The sequence below is a fragment of the Rhinolophus sinicus genome, chromosome 4 (genome assembly GCF_057876585.1).
Source record: "Rhinolophus sinicus isolate RSI-liver-muscle chromosome 4, RSI-T2T, whole genome shotgun sequence".
Lineage (NCBI taxonomy): Eukaryota > Metazoa > Chordata > Mammalia > Chiroptera > Rhinolophidae > Rhinolophus > Rhinolophus sinicus.
Genome location: NC_142504.1, coordinates 38,347,348 through 38,372,855, shown reverse-complemented (window position 1 = coordinate 38,372,855; position 25,508 = coordinate 38,347,348). Strand labels below are relative to the sequence as shown.

The 25,508-nt window shown below is 37.4% G+C and overlaps 1 protein-coding gene across 1 annotated transcript in view; it reads left to right on the top strand.

The window, feature by feature from the left end:
- The first annotated feature begins 234 nt into the window (after positions 1-234).
- The window catches only part of GRM3 (glutamate metabotropic receptor 3), a 216,708-nt gene continuing 191,434 nt past the window's right edge, over positions 235-25,508 (top strand). Inside the window, exon 1 of the mRNA XM_019749770.3 lies at positions 235-1,200. The gene's annotated coding sequence lies outside the window, so the exon portion shown is untranslated. The remainder of the gene's footprint in view (positions 1,201-25,508) is intronic.

Sequence of the window (25,508 nt, the reverse complement as noted above, 5' to 3'; positions counted from 1 at the left end):
GATAATTCAGCACTCTCCTCTAATCTTATTCCGCCCAAGAAATTTGGGAGAATGCGAAAAGGCAGCAGCCCAGCATTCTTGAAGGGGCGTGGTTTCCCTCTAGGGGCTGTCCAATCGAATTCCTTTAGAGGGAGCTATCCCAAGATGATTGATGAGGGTTGCTAGGAAACGGGAGCGTCTCCCTCCCACCTGACCCAGAGATTGTTCTGCACAAGCCCTCTCCAGGGGTTTGCAATGTGCAGTTGAGCTGCCGGTGAGGCAGAGCTGCACACCGGCCTCCCTGGCTCGCTCGCTCCCTCTCTGCTTCCGCTCTCCCTTTCTCCTCTAGCATGCGGTTAGACCGGTGCACAGGACCACGGGAGAGTTCTTCCAGTGCCAACTGTTAGTCCCTGCTCTCCCGCAGGCCAAGAGCTTCAAAGTTAGAGCCGATGATCTCCTGCCTCCCCACGCCCCTTCACCCCACCTCTCCGAAATTCCCAACCTTTGCATGCACTGCCTAAGGATTTCAAACAGAGTAAGGCGAAGCAGCCGGCAAAACGCCTTTGGCTTTCCTCTCGTCTAGGTACCCTGGCTCATTGAAGACTGCAGATACACCCCTAAAAAGGGAGGGAGGAAGAGGGGGGGAGGAGAACGAGAGAGGGAGGAAAAGAGGAAGAGAGAAGGAGAAAGAGAGAATGCCAGAAGGTCTGTGCCTTTGAGGGAAGTCCCAGTTAGATGCTATGGTTTCAGCTTGGCCAAGGTGAAGGAGGAAAGTTGCTTCCAAGCCTGGGAAGTGGGTTTGTTTGCCTGTAAAGAGAAGGAGAGAGGCTCAGCTGGGAACTACTCCTTTCCCCTCCGCGGAAGACCACTGGGTCCCCCCCTTTTCCCAACCTCCTTCTTCTCTTCTCCTACCCTCCCTTTTCCCACTCCCCACTGCCTCGGAGGCCTGGATGCTCTGCCACCGGGCAGTGGTCCAGCGAACAGCCAGAAGGGGGCGGGGGCAGAGCCGGGGGCACTGTGACAGGAAGCAGCACGCACAAGTTGGCCAATTCGGGGGCAAAATAAGTTCTCCCTTGGATTGGGGAAGGACAAAGCCAGCGAGCTACCTCTTTTGTGTCGGATGAGGAGGAACAACCATGAGCCAGAGCCCGGGTGCAGGCTCAGCCGCCGCTGCTGCCACCACGGTCAGCTCCAGTCACTGCCAGGAGTTGTCGGTGCGAGGTAAGGGGCCCAGAGGAAGACATGTCCCTCTGGAGGGCGCCCAGCGAGGGCGCTGAGGCTCGGGTGCCGCGTGGGGCAGGCGCAGCCGGGAAAGTTGAGGCAGAGCACCGACCAGTCCCTACAGTTCTGCTGGGTGTGGGGAGGGTGTGTGGAGGTAGAGGCGATGTGGGTGTGCGTGAGTTAGAGTTTGTGTGTGTGCACGCACTTCTGTGTCTCCGGGAGGGAGCCAGATTTCAGGGCACAGATCTGGGTCCAGAGTGAGAGAGGTGGAGGGACAAATAGCACCTCGCAGACCCCCGAGACACCAGTCTCATCAGCCAACCGCCTCCAGCCCAGCTCTGGGCTCAGAATACGTTTCTATTCGGGGGTTCTTTAGGCTTTGTGCACAGGAAACTGTGCGAGGACTGGTTGCCACACTGGCTGTTTCATGTGGGTGTGGAGGTTGCCAGGCAAGGTGGGAAGCGGTCGGGGGGACCTTTTCGGTGCTGCAGCCGGGATAGGCTCTGCAGCCATAGCCGTCCAGAGGTTCTCTCCGCTTCAAACACACTTGGAAGGGTTCCCTAACTCATGTCCCTTGCTCCCTTTGGCTTGAGGGGAAAATGGAAAAGCCAGCCTGGAAGCATACCAATTCATCCATCCTGTTCCATTTTCTTATCTGACAGTGAGGTAACTCAAAGAGGGCGGGAGATTCGCGATCCAGAAATAGACTAGGTAGTATATCCAACAAGATTGTTTCTTAAGGATTTCATTTATATTTCCTTCTAGTTTCTTCCCTAGGTTAACAAATGTGGAATACTCCCCAAGGTATAAATAACACTTTTAGGTAGCTATCTTAAGGGGACATGACTATGAATTTTAAGCATTTTAAAGCATTGTACATTTTGATAACAACAAAACTTTACACTTCTAAAGACCCTTGGTCAGTGCTCAGCTAATTTGCTGATGAAATATTTCTGTTATTTGAATAGTGGTATGTTTGACATATAGAGAGAGACAGTTACATATCTATATTCAAAGTTGAGGTTAACGTGAGTTGAAGTTACTGTGAATTAAGAACCTCAGCAATAGTTCATTACTTTGAGTTTCTCTGCTTCAGTTTGCGCTATCTGACCTTAGAACTATTCAGTAGAGCTGGGTTGTGTTTCTTTGAGGAAAATGGCATTCATGTGTAGAGAAACATTATTCATTTACCTAAACCTAAGTCTGCTTTGGTTTATCTGATCACATATTTTAAGGCTGCTACGTGAAATCTAATTGTGTAACTATATGAAATATAGGCATGGCAAAAAACTTAGATTGCCATTACACTAAACTCCTGTGGATTATACAGTTCCCTCTAAAGATGTTTAGGACACTCTACTTATTAGTTAATGATTCTATAGTGCTATGCACTTTTTTTTTCTTTCTCAAAATAGTCCAATAGAATTCGAATCGATTTTGGAAGCTATTGCACACCAGACCTTAATAAAATCATATTTTTCCTTTCACAATGGCAGTGCCCTGTATTTACAAAGATTTCTCCCACATGTGCATCCTTTCAGATTCTGATCATCCAGCAGGCATATAAGAAAATTTTTAATAGATATGCCTTAAGGCTGTCTTGATTTATACTCAGAATAACACAGGATGGAAACTGAGAAGTATTGAAACTTATTTTTCACAAATAAAAGAATGAAAATTCCAGAATATCTATATTCATTGGGCTAAATGGAAGGATAAAAGGTAAGAATACCTTTCAGTATTGACAAGTCCTCATGCCCCTCCCCCCCACCCCACAGAAAAATCTAGGTATAAAACCTCTTGTTCTATGATCTACATCCTTGCCAATGAAATGTGAAATCTAAATGACAGAAAATTATGCCAACACAAGGAATAGGTTAAATTTTGGGACTTGGGGGAGATGTCTCTCTATTTAAAATGAGTGGTATTTTTCACACTTCAGGAATATGTGATCAGTAAGTTGAGAAAATGTATGAAGAGCTACACAAACAGAAAATATTATAAATAATGAAAATATATGAGCCTCTCGTTTGTGTATAATATTCTTTTTTAAAAGTTGTGATGTACACACGAAAACAAATGAGTATAAATCAGATGATTTACCTTACAAATTACCAAACAGAAAAATGATCCCATCTCTAAATTTATATCACTGCAATTAAAATTGGTAAGTGGAACAAATGCAAAGATAGGATAAAATTGAGTTTTAATTAAATTTAAATTAATATTTTTTATTGAATGAAAGAACTAGTTTAATTGTCAAAAGGTCACTTGCCTCACTTCTCTATTTCATGACAAGTAGTCAACCAGAACCGCACAAGATTGATGATGGCCTTATTTTGAAAGATCCCCAGCAATAACATTTTTACAGCTTCCCTGGATACCTTTCCATCTTCCTGATTTCACATCAAACTCCATTCTTCAAATTAACCATTTTCTCTTTCTTGTCCATTCCTCTAATAGACATCAGTCACAAAATGTTGCAAGATTTTTTTCCAGATCTTAGCTACCTCCTAGCTTGGGGATGAAATACTTCAATCTGTTGTCCTGCACTCAACATCATCCCAAAATACCATTAAACAAAAGAAGTGAAAATTAATACCTAATCTCCATTGAAAGCCAGGCAGACAGGATGCAATTTATGCACCTTGGAAAGTGGCCAGAGTTTGAGGGTGAGAATTGTTTTCTTCAGGGGTTACTCCCAAAAACGAGTACTGTTTACTCACAGCTCTCTTGCTTTGCTATTTTACACTGAGATTATTGTGCATTTTCATCTCTTCTGAGATGCTGTTAAATGCATCCAATTGTGCATTAGATGAATTTGTTGAAATTGCTCCCAAGAAGTAGCATAAAATGATAGAAGATTATCCACCAAGATTAAACACATAAAAATGAATACAATCATAGTAATCACAGAGACGGTAGAAGCTATTAGGTCATCCTCCTCCTTCCACTTCTAATGTAGGCTTGGTCCCCATAGCATACTGTATTTTGGAGTATTTCAGTCCAGTCTGATTTCAAATGGCTCAAGTAATGACTTCTTCCAGCGCCTTTGAAAGTCTATTTCACAGTCTAATAGTTTTGTCTATTAAGAACTTTGTTGTAATAGTCAGCCTAATTTTCCCCTTGATCTATTTGTCTTGTTACTTACTCCCTATTATAACCCCGCTGGACCAGTCCATTCTCTTGCCTGATTTAGAGTCTTCATCTAACATTTACACAGGACTTGTAGAATACAAAATCTCATTCAGTTACCAGAGAGAACAGAGAGGTGACAGTTCTATATCTGGACATGTTTTCTAAATATTTAAGACACATCTTTCAGGTCATCCATATGATATGTATGATTATATATTCTTAATAATTTATTTTACTAATGTAAGTGTAAAGAAATTTTCCATCGTGGACATTAATGACCTATGTGAATATTGAGATGATCCCTTCTAAGTAATGTTCTATGTGGCTGTACATTTATGAGACATTTTTATTGCAAATTTGATGTCAACAGAACACTGTCAACACCCACACAACAAAGGAATTCTGTGACATGCTCCACTGAGCCCCAGAAGCTGTTGTCATGTAAATTTCACTATTAAAATGAAAGTGATTTCCATAATTAATAAAATGTGTTAGGAATATAACAGGGTTTATAGTTTAGATGTGTACATTAACACGATATAGTAATTCTATTAGAACACAATAGCCCCTTCATACTAAGACAATGTAAAAAATCAGTAGAATTAAGCTTGAATTCATCACTAAGCTGTATCATGAAAAGCAAGCTAAAATCATGCATATATCAATATAGAGTATATATTTAGATTTATATGGAGGTACCATATGTGAAGGTTACTTTAAAAATAGAAAAGCCTGAAATAACCACAAGAAAGAAACAGGTTTTCACTTTGTTCACTTAAAATCTGGTTCTAAATATAGGCTTCTTTTAAGATTATTTCTTAAGTAAATATCTTGGTAAAAGATAGACTCATCATCGGTATACTCACCATTCCACTCAATTGTTTTTCCAAGTTCCACGCATTAAAATGTAAGTTCTGCTAGTCAGTAGAGGAGTAAATGACATAAATCATGAAATAAGTTTCTGGGTTACAATTGGAAAGTCCAGAAAATATAGGACTCAGGGTAAGGTGAATCAGCAGCTAAAAACAAAATTTAATGTTGTCTTCTCTACTGCTTTGTGAGTAATAGATTGTACATGTAGATTACGTTAAGGAAAACAGTAAAGTTAAGGAAACTTAAACCAGTTAAGTTAAGGAAACAGTAAAAAGAAGTAGCATTCCAAAACTGGATATATCTTTAAGGCCATAAAATTAGACTGCATGGAATAAATAATTTTTAAACCAGTATTCTCAATCCTGAAGGCCCAAGTGTTTTTTATAGTGCCATTCATCACATAGTGGTGAGTACCCTCAAAATGATTTTCCTTGGAAACAAAGGGGAAATCAATTTTCTTGGTGTAGGAAAAGTAGGCCATTAATATACTTGTGACTTCTCTCTGGGACTGAGGCATTCTAAGAAGTCTGTGTCTACACAGACTATATTTCCTCATAATGAGTAATCTTTTTATGGAACTGAAAATTGTACACTGTACTTTAAGAACAGGACAGAAAACTAAACTTGAAAAACATTCAATTATAATGTTTCAGCGCAGACTAAATCATCATGTTTGAAAATAAAAACATATATAGAGAGGGTATCTCCACAGAAAGCCCAAGATAGCTCTCATTTTTAATTCCTTGCCAGAATTTACTTCATTATTATTGCCTGTAGAGCATTAAACAAACTCACACCCACATACACACACATTTGAGGAAATTCATCTGGAAGAATATAAGTATACACCGAACAGAAAATTTCAAAACCATGATACTAGACATGTAGTTAGAAAAATATTACAACTATATATGTAGCTTATGAAAAGTATAAGAATTTGAGGAGACTCCCTCCACCAAAAGAAAGAGAGAGAGAGAGAGAGAGAGAGAGAGAGATTACTTCCAGAAAGAAAAGGTAGCTAATAGGAAAGCCATCAGTCAATAAATATTTATTAAGCACCTATTACAACAAAAACAAAATTCAGGGCATGCAATGGCAACACAAAAAGCTGTTAAAACACATACAAAATTTCACAAACATATATGAAGTTGAAGGTGTCCCAAAAAGCCAACTTGAAACTCTAGAGAAGATGTTACCAGAATTATCCACCAAACAAAAAATTCAGTTCCTTCACTTAACAGATGGATTTAGATTATACATTTCAAATATAGATATTCTGACACTCAATGGAGACATTGTGGTGGTGATGTGATAAAATTAATGCTATGTCATAATAATAGATGATATTATTGACCAATTCCATGTGCTGAGAACTCTGCTAAAACATTACATGGATTATCTGATTTAAAACTCACAAGAACCCTATGAGGTAGGTACTCTGATCCTCATTTTAAAGAAGAGAAAATGGATGCCCAGAGAGATAAAGTAATTTTCCTCAGCTCAAGTTGTTAACAAGGCAAAAACTAGAATTTAAAACTTACTTTCTTACAAGTCCTCTTCTGTTTATTACTAAGTTATATTGCCACCCAATTTACGTTTTAGGCTGGGCTTCATTTCATTCAATCAACAATTTCTGAGCTCCAAATAGAGCAACATACTTTGATAAAGGAAAGCAATGTCTGTGAAATGGAACCTAGAGTAGAGTTCTACAGGCTCAGCCTCTCTCCAACCCCAGCCAGTCAGTCTCATCTGAGAGACAAAGAAATGCAATGGAAGAAATAAACTGAAAAACATATTTACAATTAACTAGACCTAAGGGGGGGAAATAAGAATCAGAAAAGTCTACGAAGATACAGGTTTATTAACAAGCTGAGAAATAAACACCAGGTGTGAAAATGGGAGTGAAATCTATTTCCTGGAGCCTGATTTCAATGAACACAACCGACAAAACTAAACACAGTGGCAGGAATATAGTCTCACAAAGAGCCAGCATGGAGGTGAGTAGCATTTCTGCTTGTGAAGGTTAAAATGCTGATGTTTCTCTCCTCTTACAAACTAACCACCTCCCACCACAAAAATGAGCTGGTAAAAATGTTTTGTAGACGAGTAAAAGTTTGAAATGTCTTTATCCAACTGAGGTAGCATTCATCTTTATGTAAGAAACTCATCATTTTACACATTTGGGCATTTATTAATAATACCTATATACAACAACTTGAAAAAGGACCACACACCAAGAACAAGAGGAGCAAAGTGACCTGCTGACAATTCCAAAGACTCAGTTAGTAGAGCTACTCTGGGAAAACCTACATCTCGTGATTCTCTGACATGGGTGCTTTCCCACAGGCGGGAAACCTTGGTTGCATGAATTTATGTTTCACTTCAGACAACCAAAGAGCTGAAATATGAGGATTTACTTGAAAGTCTTCCTCTGATTCGTGACTTGTGCTAGAGTATTTTATGGACATAAAAAATGAATGGATATTACAGATCTGTCCCACCATCTGGTGAAGATTGTTTCTTTTGATTGTTAATATTATATAGCAGATAAGTTATTAGTAATATTTTGTATTTTGCTTAACAGTTTCAATTCACCATGTGTTGATGAATACAACATAATAGAAACTGCTTTCACAAAATATGTCAAAATACATGCCAAATTGGGAGATGGCTCTACAAGGTCAGAACAGTTGGAATTTGTATCTGCCTCAAGAAGAAAATTAGATTTAGAGACTATAATTGCTGGTTTCTATTTTGAAGAATTCTATTTTTAAAAAAAATTTTTTTTAATGAATAAACAAAAAACCCTCTACATGCTGATGCATTAATCCTAGTCATTTCTGTCAAGTCTAGATGTATTGGTGACCAGACCATACCACACTTCAGAATTAATAAGGAAGCAAGACATGCAACTTAGATTCCTAACCTGTCTCCTCCATAGACGTTGCTCAAGGCCTGCCCTCGGGAAAAATGTTTTGAAGAAAGAAGGCTAAGAGCCTCACTTTCCCCAAAAAACATTTCTTCCAGTACCTGCCTTGGTTCCTTAAATTTTCTAAATTTTAAACTAAACCATTTCATTTAAGAAGGTAAAAGGCCATATATTTCTAAGTCCATGTAGTACACTAACCTTTCAACACAATGGATTTGTAGGTTCCCCTTTTTTTTTTTTTTTTTTTCAGAAAAGCTAAATTGATGGGAAGTGGGCAGAGTGAACAATTATAATGTTTGCCTACTTCATAATTTTGCCTGTGAAAAGCCCTTCCTTGGCTGTGATTTCTTGAACATGATGCAGTAACTTGAGAAGAAGGGAATTTCCCTGCAGTTATTAAATAAATGAAGCCCCGGGAGCAAAAAATTTTGAAGTGTTATAGAGTGGTGACCCTCCCCACATTTTTTTCCTTCTAAAATCCTAAATTTCTGCTTGTTGCCACGTGATGTAGGTAGGGAATCGGGTAATTTTCAGCATGCTCCTTCGACGGAAAAGGTTGGGACATATGAAATAGGGAAAGAATGAGAAAGTTGAAGGACAAAGTCAGAGCAACTCCCTTCTCCCTTTCCTTTGTACCCTCCCACCTATTGCACCACCAATAACCATCTGCTTAGTTCTGCTCTAAATACTGTTTATCAAATTATTGCCTGCATTAAAGTCACTTTGAAGTTTACTTAAAAGGAAGAATACTGGGACAGATGCATCCTAGACTGACTTGCTTTAGGTTAGATTCAGGAATACATGTATTAAATTAGCTTCCAGATTATTCTTATGCACACTTACATTTGAGAAACACTACTGTCTTAGTCTACTGGGATTGCTATAACAAAATACCATGTCCTAGATGGCTTCAAAACAGACATTTATTTCCAACATTTCTGAAGCCTGGGAAGTCCAGGTTCAAGGTACAGGCAGAAATGGTTCCTGGTGGGAGCCCGCTTCCTGAAGGACCACCTTCTTGCTGTGTCCTCACAGGGAAAAGAGAGAGAGATCGAGCTCTGGTCTTTCTTTTTCTTCTTACAAGGACACTAATCCCATTATTGGGACCTCCACCCTCATGACCTCATCTAAATGTAATTACCTTCCAAAGAATCCACCTCCAGATACAATACATTGGAGGTAGGGCTTCAGTCTATGAATTGGGGGGTGGGGGGTATACAAACATTCAGCCCACAGCAGTTAGACATAGAATAATGCTCATACAGAGAATACTCAGTGAATTACTGTACAAAATTATTCCCTATAGCAAGTCCACTCTAATTAGATTAAGCAGTTGTCTAGAATAAATTCCGCAAGCCTGAGTATTCATTCATTAATTAAGCTCAATTAATAAAGCCGAGTCTCCATGAGTTGTGTGAACAGATTCATTTTCTGGAAACGTCATATGGTTTTCCTTGAAAAGGGATTTTTATTCTATTAGCTATAGTAAATCCCACTAAGATACATAAATACAGTATATATATATTTTATATTCTTATTAGGAAAGTTTCACATTTTTTAATCTTTTATCCTGTATTTTATAATTGCCATACTGAGATGTTAGAAAGGAAAGTTACTGGTGTTTGAAGAGTATCATTCATGAAAACAATATTTTTATTTTCTAGATATGCTTCTAGATTTGGATAACTGCCTACTTAAAACTCAGATTGTCTTTATAACTATATCCTTGTGTACTAGGGGGATATGGGAAAACATTGTTTTGTCACAGTTCTCCTCTTTGTCCTCTGGATCTGAAGAGCGGGAGAAAAAAAAAACCAGAAAAAGAAAAAAAAAAAAAAACCTTCACTTGGCAATTATATATTCTCCACCCAGCTTCTACTTCGTTCAGGTGAATGGTTACTTAGTTGAAGCCTAGAATCCTCACAAATGCTGCCAAAGATACTTTCCTAAGCAGCATTCAGAGCCACTTGGGGAAAATGCTAAGAAGGATTGAGGAACAGACAGCAGCGGATAGGGGAGGCTTCGGCTGGCCCACCAGCTTTACCACCTAAGGGATTATGCAATCCTTTATGTTCACTTGCTTTCCACACTTAATAACCGACTTCATGAAGGAAAAAAGCAATGTAAAATAGACCATATCCCACCCACCCACACGCTTCGAAACATTAAAAAACAATTCAATTTTTAAAATGCTGCCTGTGTCAGGCCCAAAATGTTAAATTGTTGAAAGATCCACTGTGGCCCTAGCAGAGCCTGGCTTTCTTACCCTCTGTGATGGTTACACCTGATAATGGCACATCCACTGGATTCTCTGACTGACACAACAGCTCTATCTAGCTAAAGCTAAAAACCCATCACCACCCCGAACTAGCTTCTTCCTTCTTATTTCCAGAATCTGCGAGGAGCACCATCATCTCCCAAAAAATAGTTCAAAATCTTGGAATTGCCCAAGACATTTTCCTCTTGTTTGGTCCTCTATTAATTCCTCCTTCATAACTCATCGTACAGTGTGTTTTTCTCTCCTGCTGCTGCTAAAACGGTAGCCCAGGTTGCCATCACTTACTCTCAGTCTTTTGGAGCAGTTTATCTCCTCTAGTCTCTCCCTCTTCATTTATTATTTATGTGCCCAGCACTTAGTGAGTGCCTAGTGTGAGTCCACTCACTATTCTGGAGGTATTATAGCAGTGAACAACAAAAAAAATTTAGAAGGAAATTTGCTCTCATTCAGGTTATACTAAATAGTGAGAGTCAGACAATAAACAAGAGAACCACAGTGCTATGGAGAAAATAAAATGATGTGAATAAAAAGAGGGGGGGCGGTCACAAAAATGCAATATCACTGACTTTAGTAATGAATCTTGATGAATAACTGACTTTTCCATTTCATTCCCTGGTTTAAAAAGCATTAAATATAAACTCATCATTTTAAAAAGAAGTTTGAACTTCCCAGCTTGGAAGATCAAGATCTTTTCCAAGCAGGCTTCCCACATAGCTTTCCAACTTTTCTTCCTCAATATGAGCCTCTCCTCTACCAGATTTTCTATTTGCACACAAAATAGACCTTTGAGTACCTTTATAATCACAAGTTCGTTTAGAACTCACTTTCCTCCTCCTTTCTACCAGCCTATATTTTAAGGCCAATTTCAAATCTCCCCTCGTCTAAGTCCATACTAATGATGTTTTTATCTGCCCTCTCAAAGAAATTTTTCTCCAAAGCATGCATGTCATTCCCATCATATGTGGGCTTAAATAGTGAAACACTGTTTTGACCTGAGTAATAGGTAGGTTGAACAACAATTTGGGGAACAAAATCAGAAGGAATATTTACTTTCATTTGTCATTGTCCCTTTAAAATGTAGTCAGTAAAATAACACTCTGGTGTAATAAAACAATAAGCCTTAATTGCAAACAGTCTCCATTCAAAACTCAGTATGCCTAGACCAGTGTAATAATTAAAACTCTTAAGGTTGAATCTTCTCTCTGTCCCTAGCAGGAACCTATTGCAGGTCAGAAGTTGAAAAAGAAAGTGCCAGTGCTTCTAATTTCTTTCTTATTAACTCAAGTTCTGACTCTTCTGAAGTGGAGGGCAGAGGTGGGAGGCTTAGGCACGAGAGTTATGAGAAACAAGTTCTTACTTGACAGGCTTCACACTTTCTGGGCACCCAGATTTTTAAAGCTGAATCTCTCTTTGATTGTGTGCGTGTGAGTGTTTTGAGATGTCTTTCTCCATTGGTGAGGTCTCTCACCTCACTTTTTTTGACACAAATTTTCCTTTGTCTGACCGTAACTCCTCAGCACATTCTCTCTCAGTGTTCACTCTGCACCGACTCTCACTTCTGGGATCCCATTTTCCCTCCCATCCTTTTTCTTGGGCTGAGACTCTCTCTGTGTTTCGTGGCCTTTGGCCCACAACAAAACATTAACAATTTGTTGCAGGAACAACCCCAGGCATGTGGACCAGTCCCAATACAGCAACAATTCTTTACTGCTCTATGGCCAAAGCATCTAAACATCTGGCCCTTCTCTCATCCTCCGTATTTGCCAGTCTGGCATCAGACCTAGCCCGTTTTGTGATGCTATGTGCTTTTGTGCACATCAGCATTTCTTGATACTTTCTCTCTCCCTTGTAATCAGACTTTAACCATACTTCAACATAGTGAATATAGTACATTCTCTTGCTTAAATGTCTGTGGTTTCTGACTTAGCTGTGAATTTAGCAAAGTGCTTTGGTACCTATACCAGTGCCTATACCAAGAGATGTTTGTGTAGAATGTATGAGTGCGGTAACACAGTCCAAGTGAAAAAGATTATAACTTTTTTTATAACCTAGAAAAATGGTTTTTAGTTTGTTTTTTTCTTTGTTTGTTTGTTTTTTTATGGGGCTACCTGTATAAAGACCTACAGACATCAATGCCTATGAAACAATTTCAGATGTGGCTGGATCATCCATCTCCCTACCTAGAATTAATTCCAAAAGAATGAAAATCTTGTCTGTATTTTTCAGCAGCCTATAATAATGAATGGAACATGTAACAATATTTAACACATACGTAATTAATGAAGGAATTCTATTTTAAATTTTATATTTACTCACTGGGTATCTTTCATGCTGAAATATTAACCTTAACTTCTTCCTCCCTGTATACATTGCACTTTAAAAAGATCAAAATTATTTTTACAAACTTCATTTTTATCCATAAATTATACCATTTCCTAAAAGCATTTTGGATCTCAAACAAAGTAACTCCATATAAAAAATATTTAAATTTCTTATGGAAAGTGACATCAGTTCAATTACATAAGTCCTTATTGAATGTCCACTACTTTCAAGGCACGGGGCGAAGTACTGAGGAGGATATAGAAGAGAAGAAATCTCCCTAAGAATTAATCATTTTAAGGGAAGATGAGTTAGGTGTAGGTGTAACTACAGTAACAGGAAAATTCAGGAGCTCATCTGTGAGAGCCCTGAGTGAATAATAATGCTGCTGCTTGGCATAACTGTAGAAAGTATCATATAAAAAAAGTTGCTTCTGTCCTGGACCTTGCAAAATGATTAGGATTTCAGAAAGTGGAGAAAGCTGTTCGAGACGTTTGCAAAGGTAGAGAGATAGTGTGTGGAATGTGTTTGGGGAGCAGTGTGCACACTAGCTTACTTTAAGAGTAAGGTGTATGGGGGTCAGGGAGAAGGTGAGGCTCTATGAGCACATGGAACAATGGCTAACATTTCTCCTGAAGGCAGAGGGAAACCTCTGAAAGCATTTCAGCAGGGGAATCTTAAAGCACAATGTGAAGATAAATATGAGGAAATAAAGCCTTGGGAGTCAGGGAGATGAGTTGGCTTGTTATGGCAATAGTTCAGGTGAGAGGTAATGATGGCCTAAGTAGGGCAATGGCAATGGGAATAGAAAACACGAAATGAATCTAACAGACATAAAAATGAATAGTGCCTTGTAGGTAAGAATTAGCTGTTGGGTGAAAAACACCAGCCAAAACAATTAAGCTAATCATTTTCCTCCTACAATAGAAAAGGCCATGCTATATCAAACCCTTGGTTTAATAACGGGGATTTTTTAAAAGGCTATTTTTTAGGAACTTGGGTCAAAAGAAAATATAACAATCCAAGTACCACCAGTCTGAAAGTAAGACTTAGAAATGACATCAACAACATTTATCCACAGGCAGTGGTTAAGCCACCATGCATGCTCATCAGGCTTCTGCAAGACCCACCGATTGGCTTCCTTGACCCTTGTTTTACCCTCTACATCCATCCACCAGGCTAGAGCCAGAATGATCTGAATACAAATCTCAGTATGTTACTCTCTGCTTAAAGATTTTCCTTTGCTCTTGTGATAACCAAAATATGCTTTACCCAGCCAACTATGATCTTGCTGATATAACAAAGGTCCAAACCTGTAGAGAAGTTTTATGAGTTTATTTGAGCCAACTGATGACAATTGCTGGGAAGCAAAATCTCAATGGATTGAGAAAATGTTCTGGAGAATGGCGGTTTTGCAGCTTATTTTCTACATTAGAATCAAAGGAGGAGACTTAAGGAGAGTTACATGAAATCCATTGATGGTAGATCAAGAGGGTGGAAGAGAGCAAAGCAGGGAAATCTCTGGGATTGGATAAAAAAGTAAAATGGAGAGACACATACTTCTTTTACATTGGTGGGTACAGGATAGTTAATAATTAACATTTACAACACATAGAGGTGGTATTCGGGGAACGAGATAACAATGAGGGGTTCTGTGGTCTCTTGCACTGGTGTGGTGTATGTGCACTGAGGAGTCTGGAAAAGAAGATCACTCTGACATTTCAAAGGTTTGTTATCTTCGATGCAAAAAGACAATAGATAGGTTCACTTAAAGTAAAGATTGACCTTTGTCAAGGAAGCTACAGGTCAAGAATGTGACTACCTGCCATGACCTGCTTTTAGTTAGGAATTTTTATGTTCAGATCATCCTGTGTGTTTACTTTTGGTTTCTGAATTTGTAGGGCTGGCCACACAGACCTCCATTGAGCTTGTCATGTTTAGTATGTGGCCCCTTTTTTGTCCACAATCTGCTTATGTCTCCAGCTTTATGTCTCATCACTTTCAACTCACCCTTGTTTTTCCAGTCAAACTGAACAGCTTTCATGCCTTATCCTCTTTCTCCCCAGGTCTTTTCATAGGCCGGGCAACCTCCCAGAGCAATGGCCCACTCAGTTAGAATGTTCAGCGCTCAACTCGAATTCCACACCACTTTCACCTCCTATAGTAGTTTAGTTCTTGCTGCTATGCACTCCTCGAGCTCCCCATACTTCCCTTCATTACATTTTACTGTAATTGTCTATCTTCCTATCGTAGTCTGTAAGTGTGAAAAAGACAGAGACCATGACTGCTTATTCACAGCTGTATCTATTGCCCAGCAGAGTGAGGAGCACATAGATCAATAAATATTTATTGAATAAATGGAGTGGTTAATTAAATCAGTTGAGCTCACTTCTCTCATCTTTAAAACTGGGTATTGATGTTTAAGATTCCTTTCAATCATATACGTTTTATAAGTAAACTTTTTCAATAATGAAGACAAACTCAGCATCCCAAGTTAGAATCAGTAGCATATTATTCTCCAAAAGCCATTGGGTGGGTCTTATTTATAAATTTACATTTTAATCATTGTCTAAATTGCAGAATCATTAATAACAATACTAATGATATGGTTCCTTATTCCTCACCCTTACTCTGCAAACATATCTCCTCTTCACCTTACACAGTATGAGTAACAAGGAAATAGAGGAAAATAACCATAAAAAATGAGAGTTGAGTAAACTTCCCAAGAAAGCTTCCAGGCAGACTTTTATCTCCCAGAACTCTCGCAAATGAAAACACATTTTAGACATTTTCATAAAAGAAGATTTATAAAGCTCTTTTGGTAATACTAATTCCCACCAGCTCCAGTAGATAACACCTCAAGGTGTTTCATTTAATGCAATCTTTGTCACAATACTTCTCAAAATAAAATAAATGTTCTTCACACACATATTCTCTACAGCATTTTTAGGAGAATGAGAAGGATACTCTGAATAAAAATAACTTTTATTGAGTAATTATTATATGCCAGGTACTGCTTATTCAATTTACTTATATTAACTCATTTAATCCTATCTATGAGGTAGGTACTATTATTATTCCCATTTTACAGAGAAAAACACTGAGTCACTAACACAAATTTACATGATAAGGATATAGATAAGGTTTTACCAGTTTTAGCTCTTAAACTTGACCAGTTAACTATACTGCCCCTCTTGTGAAATCAACCCAAAATTACAATGCATACCACGCAAAACAACAAAAAAGGAATACTATTTTATATTCCTTGACTTGAAAATAAAAAACAACTCAAATCCTAGTGACATTCTGAGCTTTTTGTTAAAAATAAAAATCAGTAATGTAGGCAAATATTGGCTCAATTTGTTAATATTATTGAACAAAATATATTTAACTGTTTATGTTTCTTATTTTCCCCTAAAGCCTTCTAATTCCAGTAGTTTGAGTCAGCTATAACTAAAAGAACCATTTCTAAGGCTTTATTTCTTTAAAAATAATTTGTTATTTTGATCTCCAGAATTTGTCCTCTACTTGAACAGACAAAATGGCAATGCTTTTAATCTTTATATTAAAAGAGAGAGAGAGAATTTTTTTTAAGAATCACTTCTCTTAATTTCTGGGGCAAAAAAAGTCTTAAATTCCTTTGTGTAAAACAAAAATAATTGATACATTGGTGAAACCAATGGTCAGGAAAGGAAATTGTCCTACTTTATTTCTTTTCCTATCCATCTTGCCCTCAGAGTAAATATATTTATACGTATATAATCCTTGAATTGATTTATTAAGTTGAGTTTACAAGTTAAAAAGGAAGAAGTCCTGAGGAGATAATTATAGGAATACAAATTAAGAGACATAACTTTGAAAGAATAGTAATTTTGCTTCTTGAAACCGACCTTAAGTCCCTAGGAAGAGAACAGAACAGCTTAGAGCAACTTTTTCTCTCTGTTCAGAAGTGATCGCGAATTAATTGTGCAGTTTAGCTAAACTTTGCTTTTCCTTGTATCCTAGGAGAAGATATCTGACAGACTGGGAATTTTTGCTTGTTCATAATATAAATTCAATATCTAGAGATAGTTTTTAACAACACATAGTTTCATTGGAAAGCCTTAATTCCCAAAACAAGCAAGGAGGAAAAAGTGAACAAAATAAACCACCCACAAAAAGAAAAAGGAGAATAGAATGTTTGAACACCTTTATTTTGATAATTTGGTTTTAAATAATCCCTAAGAAAAATCTCTGGTGACATCAGAAGTCTAACTACAAAACCCAAACTTGCTCATCAATGAAGTAAATAATTATTGGCTTTTACATGGCTTCACTAGTTACTTTGATTATAAAAGCACTTAGTGAAAATTATACCTATACTATATCAACTAGTCCATGCAATTCTAGCAAAAAATAGATTTGAGCATTTGCTGATAAATAGCAATGCTGCTAAGTTTTAATTTTGACAGTAAAAATTAAAACATTAGAATTCTGGGCCGCCCAGTGGCTCAGGCGGTTGGAGCTCCATGTTCCTAACTCCGAAGGCTGCCAATTCGAGTCCCACATGGGCCAGTGGGCTCTCAACCAGAAGGTTGCCAGTCCAACTCCTCAATTCCCGCAAGGGATGGTGGGCTCTGCCCCCTGCAACTAAGATTGAACACGGCACCTTGAGCTGAGCTGCCGCTGAGCTCCCGGATGGCTCAGTTGGTTGGAGCGTGTCCTGTCAACCACAAGGTTGCCGGTTCGACTCCCGCAAGGGATGGTGGGCTGCGCCCCCCCTGCAACTAGAAAACGGCAACTGGACCTGGAGCTGAGCTATGCCCTCCACAACTAAGACTGAAAGGACAACAACTTGAAGCTGAACGGCACCCTCCACAACTAAGATTGAAAGGACAACAACTTGACTTGGAAAACAAAAAGTCCTGGAAGTATATACTGTTCCCCAATAAAGTCCTGTTCCCCTTAAAAAAAAAAATTAGAATTCTAACGTACTCAAATTGGACATTTCCATGCATGTACATACTATTACAGATAGCTAGCTAACACTGACCTTATGATGATAATTCTACAGCTTCCTTCATTTAATGATGACCCTTTCATTTCTCCATTTAACAGCTATTAATTAAGCACATATATTAAATTTGTACTATGTTAGGCATGGGCAAGCAAAAATTTAAAAAACAAAACAAAAAATGGTCTCTGCTTTCCAAGATCTTTATTTACAATTTAAAACTCTACATTTTAAGACTTTTAAAAAAGAAAAGTGGCATCATTTTCCTTCATCTAATATTTTAGGCAATAATGAGTTAGTCAAGTCTATAGGGGAGTTGAGCAGCTTCCCTGGGCTTCCCTGAAGCAATGCCCGAGGCTTAAGAGTCACCCCAAACAAAGTACCTTTCCTTTTCCGTTATTAACAAGATTTGCTTAATGCTCTTAAAAAGATAAACATGTTGCAATGTCAAATACAAAGGTGACTGCTGAGGAAATGCTCTGGGGATCAAGTCCTCAATATCTTACTATCCATAAAAATGCCTCCATTTACTTAGTATATTTGGCACATCCATCTATTCTTCCCAGAAACTTTGACAAAGCACCTTTTGTATATGTCTGACCCTGTAGTTGGTGCTGGGGATCTGTAGATTTGACCTCAGGTAGCTTAGGGTCTTATTGTGTGGAACTTATAGAAAACAAGTCACATGCTTAACTTATTAATGATAATGTGCTCTGGATTTTTAAAAACACAAAAGGCACTCACTGAAATGTAGACCATATTTTTTTAATATTCTTTTCCTGAGGTTAGAAGGAATTTGGTGTAATTATGGAGGTGAAGTACTTTTTGACAGTTTTTTGTGTTTGTTTTTTAACTGCCGAATATGAATCAAATGGCACTGGAAAATGTACATGGGATCATTTCAAATTTTACAAAATAAAAAGTATATTTGCTGCCAGAATTGTTGGGAAATTGATTGCAAGGTGTGTTATCTCTTTTTAAATTACTTATCAAAAATCATTAAACCAATCAATGAGTCAACTGAAGCTGGAAACCACCACCAGCTAGTAAATTGATTTACTATCTATTATAATTCCTTCATAATGCTTAATAGGCACTTTACTTTCAGTTTAATGTTCCTGTAATTGAGCTATAATTCAATTTATGTGCACATTTTATATATTAATATTTTTCTCCAGAAAGTTCTTCTTAAACTCATGGTGAATCTTATTATGAATAGTATCATAGTTAAGGAAATATAGTAGTTGTAAGCACAATAACAACTTATCTTATAAATTATATGTTCTATAATAATTACAAAATTTTTAGCCAAATTTACTTTTAATGTTTCACATTTTGCTACAAATGGAATGATACACTCTCTTCTTTCATATACTTTCAAAATCCAAAACCACTTGCTTTGAAAAACCTAACTACCAGAATCAGAAATTGTCTCTCAATACCTTCATTATTATCCTGCTTGAAAACAAGAATGGTGTTTTGTTAATTTTGATACACTTCTTGTAAGGAAAGCCACGTCCTGATCATTTTTATGTTGTTGGACTATATAATAATAATATCTTAAAAGTAGTTAATTATTGTTAAATGTATATATGACATAATGGAGGAAGAAATGGAAGAATAAAAATCTTGGACACATAATAAGCCCTCAATAAATATTTGTTGAATTACAATGAGCTGCTTATGTTGACTGACAGGGTATATTGCCATAGTTCAGTGATAACGTTTTAATATCTTTCTATAGTGTTTGCTTTTGTACCATCAACAGGAAGTTATTAAATGTTAATAGTAAAAAATATTTTAATATTAGATTTCATGTATCTAAGGTCTATGTATTCAAGATTCTTGGTGTGTCAGTCTTTGGCTCAAATATTCCTCTCGCATACCCAACTATTTTTATGACATTGTCTGTTAAAGAATGTCTCCTGAGTAACTTTCATCTTAAAAGATAAATTTTTGAAGATATAAACTTCATACAAAACACAGCCTTCTTCCGTGATTATCTTCTGCGCATATATTAATGTTAAATTATTTATAATGTATCCTTGTCTTTACACTTTATCATCAGCTCAGCTAACCCCCAATACCCAAAGAGCCACCAGCCCTAGTATTTTGCTTCTAAATTGAACTTATTCATTCAGACTTTTTGCTGTACTTTCTCATTTCTGTTGTAGTTTTTAATTCTTATGAGTAAGCATCACATGAAACCTAAAACCTGCCTCAAATATTGGGCTAATGTAAGGAAATATATTTTAATAAAATTAGTGAAAATTAAACAGTTTTTTTTTTTTCAAATGCTCAATGACTTCTCACTAAAAATTCAAAATGCATTGATAAACTACATATTATCTAGTAGCAGACACCATTTTACCAATGAGATCACTTAGGGTATAAATGTAAATAGGAAAAAATGGAGGATCTCAAACCAAGTCCTAGAGTACTGCTATTTATAAGTCACACACAAAAAAGGAGCAATCCAAAGATACATGTAAGTAGTGGCTGTTGAGGTAAGAAGCAAGTTTAAGAGAAAATGGGGATCATGAAACAAAGGGGAAAAAGTTTTCCCAGAAGAAAGCAATGGTAAACTGTACTGATGCTGCTGGGAGGGCAAGTTAGCTGAGAAAATGTATGGAATTGATGATTTAGCAACTTGATCCTAAAAACTAATGAGATCAATTCATTTAGCATCTTAAAAGCCATTGGAAGTTACCATGAAGTGAGGATAGAAAACTGTGTGGAGAAGACTGAGTTGAAAATTGGATTTGAGGAAACAGAAACAGTGACTACTCCTCATTTGCATAGTTAGTTTTGCAGTAATGGTGGGCAATGAAATGGAATGGTAGCTGGGGTTGGAGTGGAAACTTAGTTCAAAAGAAAATATAAATCTTTCTTAAATTTAACTGAATTAGATGACATAATTCCTTGGAGATGAGATTGAAGAAGTAGTCTTAGGGCCAGACGAAAAGGCCTTAAAGACCATGTTAAGAATTTTGTTTAAAAGATTTTAGGCTTAGAGTAATGATAAGTCATTAAAGTTCCTGCCCATGTAGAGCTTATTATCTACTGGGGGAGAGAAAATTTAATCAAATGTCCAAAAGAAATATAAAATTGCAGCTGTAATGCATGCCTAAAAATAAGTGCATACAATGCTGTGGGAATATATAATACGAGGAACTGTTATCACAGAAGTCAGGCTTCCATGAAAAAAATGACAACTGGAGGATGAGTCAGTGAAGAGGGGAGCAAATCCGGTTGTATTCAGTGGGCTGAGCAGGAGCACAGAATCTGTGAAAGGAGAGAGAATGGTACCTATGAGGACGTGAAATGTCAGTGTAACTGGAATGAGCAGCATTGTATATGTAGAGGGTTGTCCTTAGCCTAAGAACCATGGGAAATCATTCAAGTACTTAAAGCAGGAGTGGGGTTATTCATTCTGTTATTTCATCAGAACAGAAAACAAAAAAAAACATTCACCAGAACATGGAGAAGGGTGCAGGGGTCAAAATGAATACAGGTAGACCAGTTCCAGGATGTTTGTAATTGTGCAGAACACAGAAGATGATGGTTTGGGCAAAGTTGGTAAATGTTGAAATGATAAGACGGGGATGATTTAAAGAAACATTTTACTAGTCAAGAAATGAAAGGACCTGGTGATGTCTGAGTTGTGGATATTAGATATCATCTTGATGTTTATGCAGTCGTTTAGGACATTCACAATGACTCAATTGAGCAATCAGTCAATAAGCATTTATCGAGTGCCTACTATGACATCAATATATCATTCCTTTTATGGAAGGCTCGAAATTATTTATGCATTAGAAGCCAAGATCAGATTCTAGATATTGTTTTTCTAAATTGTTTTTGATACATTGAAAAAGAAACAAGCCGTTGTTGATGAATATCCATTGTGTCTTTGGAAGTCTGGAACAATACAATGCATTCAGAAGCTACCCTAGGCTCATCCAAAAAGGATGACAAAATCATCTCTACCCAGTACAGCCTGTGGGACAAGCAGATGAAATCTGTAGTTGGCTGAGAAGCCCACAGAGGGTGATTCACCAACACAACTGCAAGGTTCAACTACATACTCACCTCCTCCTGACACATGTGTGCTAGCTATGCATGTCATTAATGTCACTCCAAAATGAACTTTGTAGGACTGAGGGGCAGAGTCAGTATTAACCTCGGGGAGCTCTGGTCAGCAGCAATCAAACACCAATGAGAGAAACTGCTTTTAAGCTTTCTTTTTTCTCTCCCTCATCTCTCTGGGAATACGATAGCTAAGACTTCAAAATAAGTCTGATATGAGTCTTAGAAGGCAGGGTTTTTTTTCTCAATATCACTGCTGATCGTGGTAGCTGTGAAAGGCTGCTTAGAAAGACAGTTTTCATTAGTCAAACTATTACCTGATACATGAGAAAATCTATATTTTTAGTTCTGTTTTCTTTCACTGTTACCAAACTGAATGTATTTGGGAGATAAAGCACAGGGAGAAAGATGAGCACTACGCGTGCTATGAATACCAATTCTCACTTATAAACTGTACTATCCTGAAGATTGTATTAATTTCTCCTAACCCCAATATGCTCTCTGCCTCACAATGTTGTTCAGATCAAGGAAGGTAACAGATATAAAAATACCTAATTGGTCAGGGCACTCAGTAGGTACTCATTAAATGTTAGCTGAATCTTACCAAGGCTAAAGCGAGTCTCCACCTAGAGTAAAATCCACTAACATAAATTTCTTCATCTTCATTCTAATAGTAATAACACCCCACTAACAGTCAAACTCATTCAACTCTCTTTTTACAATCTCATATGGATATTAGTAAAGATAGGTTCACTAGTCAAATGATTCCCACTTATCTTTTGGGAATTTTCTTTATAGATCCCACTATGAATTTTATAGTCTTCTTTATAAACCCTATGCTATATTTCTTATGTTTATGAAGATTACATGTAATCTAAAATTAAGAAAATGAAGACTTCACATAAAATATTATTTGTTTAAGGAAGCAAAATAATACAGAATATTTCCTGGTTTCTTTCATGCTGAACTGCTGTAGCTTTAATAACTTCTGCACTGCAGTGATTATGAAACTAATGCGTATTTTTAAATGTTAACTCAGAGTGTCAGACGTTTACTTATATTTGGCAAAATCTTAAGAAGAACAAGTTTGAGGGCTGCATAATAACATGAGCTGTTAGACATATTTTCTGTTATTCCCATTTTATGAAGACGCTTACCCTCTAATCATTTTTATCTAAATTGTACTGTAATCTGTACTTTCTGAGAGCCTTGAAGTCAGAAATAAGAATTTGATGTTAATGCTAATTGCAGGAGCACATTGAAATGTGTTTTAACAAAAGCATGAGATATCGGAAGTCAAATAATCCCTTAGAGATTTTAAGCTTCACTTTATAGGAAGAGGAATCTAAGATGAAATTCTGGGAATTAATAACTCATTTTATATAGAGAGAGAATCTCTAGCATCTCACAACACAGAAAATGATCTGATTAGCCTTCCTTTTCTCTATATTAACCCTCCCCCCAAAAAAAGTCTTATTCGTAGAAGCAAATGGAAAGATGCTTCAAGAAATTATACTGCTCCTTTACAGCCAAAAACATGACTTCATTCACCAAATATCACCTCTCTCTGCTTCCCACTCTTAACCTTAAAAAAAAAATAAAAATTAAAATAATCTCTCTAGAACTAATATGTACAATTATTGATATGTTTGTGGTATTTTTTCCATCTAAAACCTGAGCAACATTAAATGAGAGGTTTTATATTTAGAAGTAATATCCCTCTCTGGCAAACAGAGCTTGATCATTTGGAGCTAATTTTTCTTTTCTTTCTTATTCACATTTCCCAAGTAGTCCTTCAAGTTTCCAATGAATTGTAGCATCAAAAACAGCTTTTTTTTTTTCATGAGAAAATTAGCTTGTTTATGAAGCACATCTTACCAAAAAAAAAAAAAAAAAAAAAATTGAGGTACTGATGAGCTTAATGACATTTTATCAGGACAAATTAGGAAACGAATTCAGAGACATAGCCCCACCGTGAGCATGCCCCTTCCTATTCTCATTACTTCTGTTTATTCCATATGGATACCTGTTCCTGGCAAGTGATCCACTTAGCGTATTTCTTGCCAAAATTCACATCAGATATTTTGTTGTATAACTTAACTACCCAGAATAAATCTTTGACGCGAAGGTTGTCATAGGAGACTATGAAATAATTTGAGTAGGAACGTTTATATAAAGCATATTTCTTTCCAGAAGTTTGATCTCATTTTTAAGCTCAGTACCTCTGACAGGAAGGAGGCAGCAGGAAGCAACTAATCAAATCAAAGACTTGTGGATCTTCTCTATTGCAGATGTCAAAATCCCTCAAAATTGTTTTGTAAAATGACTGATGTTCTACATATGCCAGGTAACTAACAATGCAATACATTCACATCTGACCTGAATAGTGGAGATGTCTGACTGGCCCAGATTGTTACAGAATTAAGGGCGTAAGAGAAGAGTGGATGAATCAACCAAGGCCCTAATATGCAAAGAGAGGGGAAATACCTGTGGTTTGAGATATGTGATATCAAGTAGTGATTGTTTTACTTTTAGTTAAGAAGCACCAGTGCACATCACAGTAAGAATCCCAATTTATCCTTTAGGATTTTCTTTAGCCTGCTGCGCTACCTGCGCTACCTGCATTTTTCTGATTTCATCAAGCAGAGGAAGATCATTCCAATAAACACTTAGCAGAGCTTTAACCCATTATATTATCTCTCTATAGGACCAGTTTTCAATATAGCAGCTTCATAACATTTCAACGACTTTTGGTGAGAGCGAAGGTTCACACTGTTTTATTCTGCTCTCAGCAGATGCTCCCTGGAGTAGGGATAAGCAGCAGAGGCAAAACTGAGTATGCTCAAGCAATGGGTTACCAGTCACTCATGTACCTTGGCCCAAATCTATGGCATCAAAGACACCTGTCAATGTCAGAAACATCCAAACCTGTAGAAAATTTTTATGAGAGTTTATTTGAACCAAACCTGATTACAATGACCAGGAAACAAGCTCTCAAAGGCTCCAGAGAAAGTTCTGCAGTTTCGTGTATACATTGGAAATTAAGAAGAGAATGTAAGAAAGATTACATAAAGTGGGAGAAAGCAAGGCAGGGATTGGATTACAGGATAGTTAGCAAGATGATGTGCTCTCTTGAGGGTGGTTACAGTTAATTTCAAAGGTGTGTTAACCTAGATGTACAGGAACAATGGACAGGGTTTGTTTAAGGCAAAGATAAACCTGTTACTAAAGGGAAGTTACATGCCTGGGGTGTGATCTGCCCAGTTAGGCATTTATGATCAGAGCACCCTGTGAGGTTACTTTCCTGCAGAACCCCTTTTCCATCTACACACCTCTGCCTAGGCCCAAATCTCCAGGAAACTTAGAAAAAAGTTTCAGCTCCTCAAGTGCTCTGTTCCTGAGAGATGCCAGTTGGAGTAGAAAGGTATGAAGTCCATTAATACCAGCTGGCATTTCTTTTTCATTGCAAGCTGTAACAATTATCTGCCAAGCCTTCCTGTCACTTTCACCCAATCAATAAACAACAGGCTCTTTCAGCAGACACTGGAGAAAGCAAAACTGATGGATTGAAGGGAAATCTTGGTATAATATTTAATCAGAGCCTTTTCTTTTTCCTGTTTTTTTTTAAATTTTTTTTTTTTCCCATTCCTACCTCCTGTACCGTCCTCTTCATCCCCTCCATTCTTCCA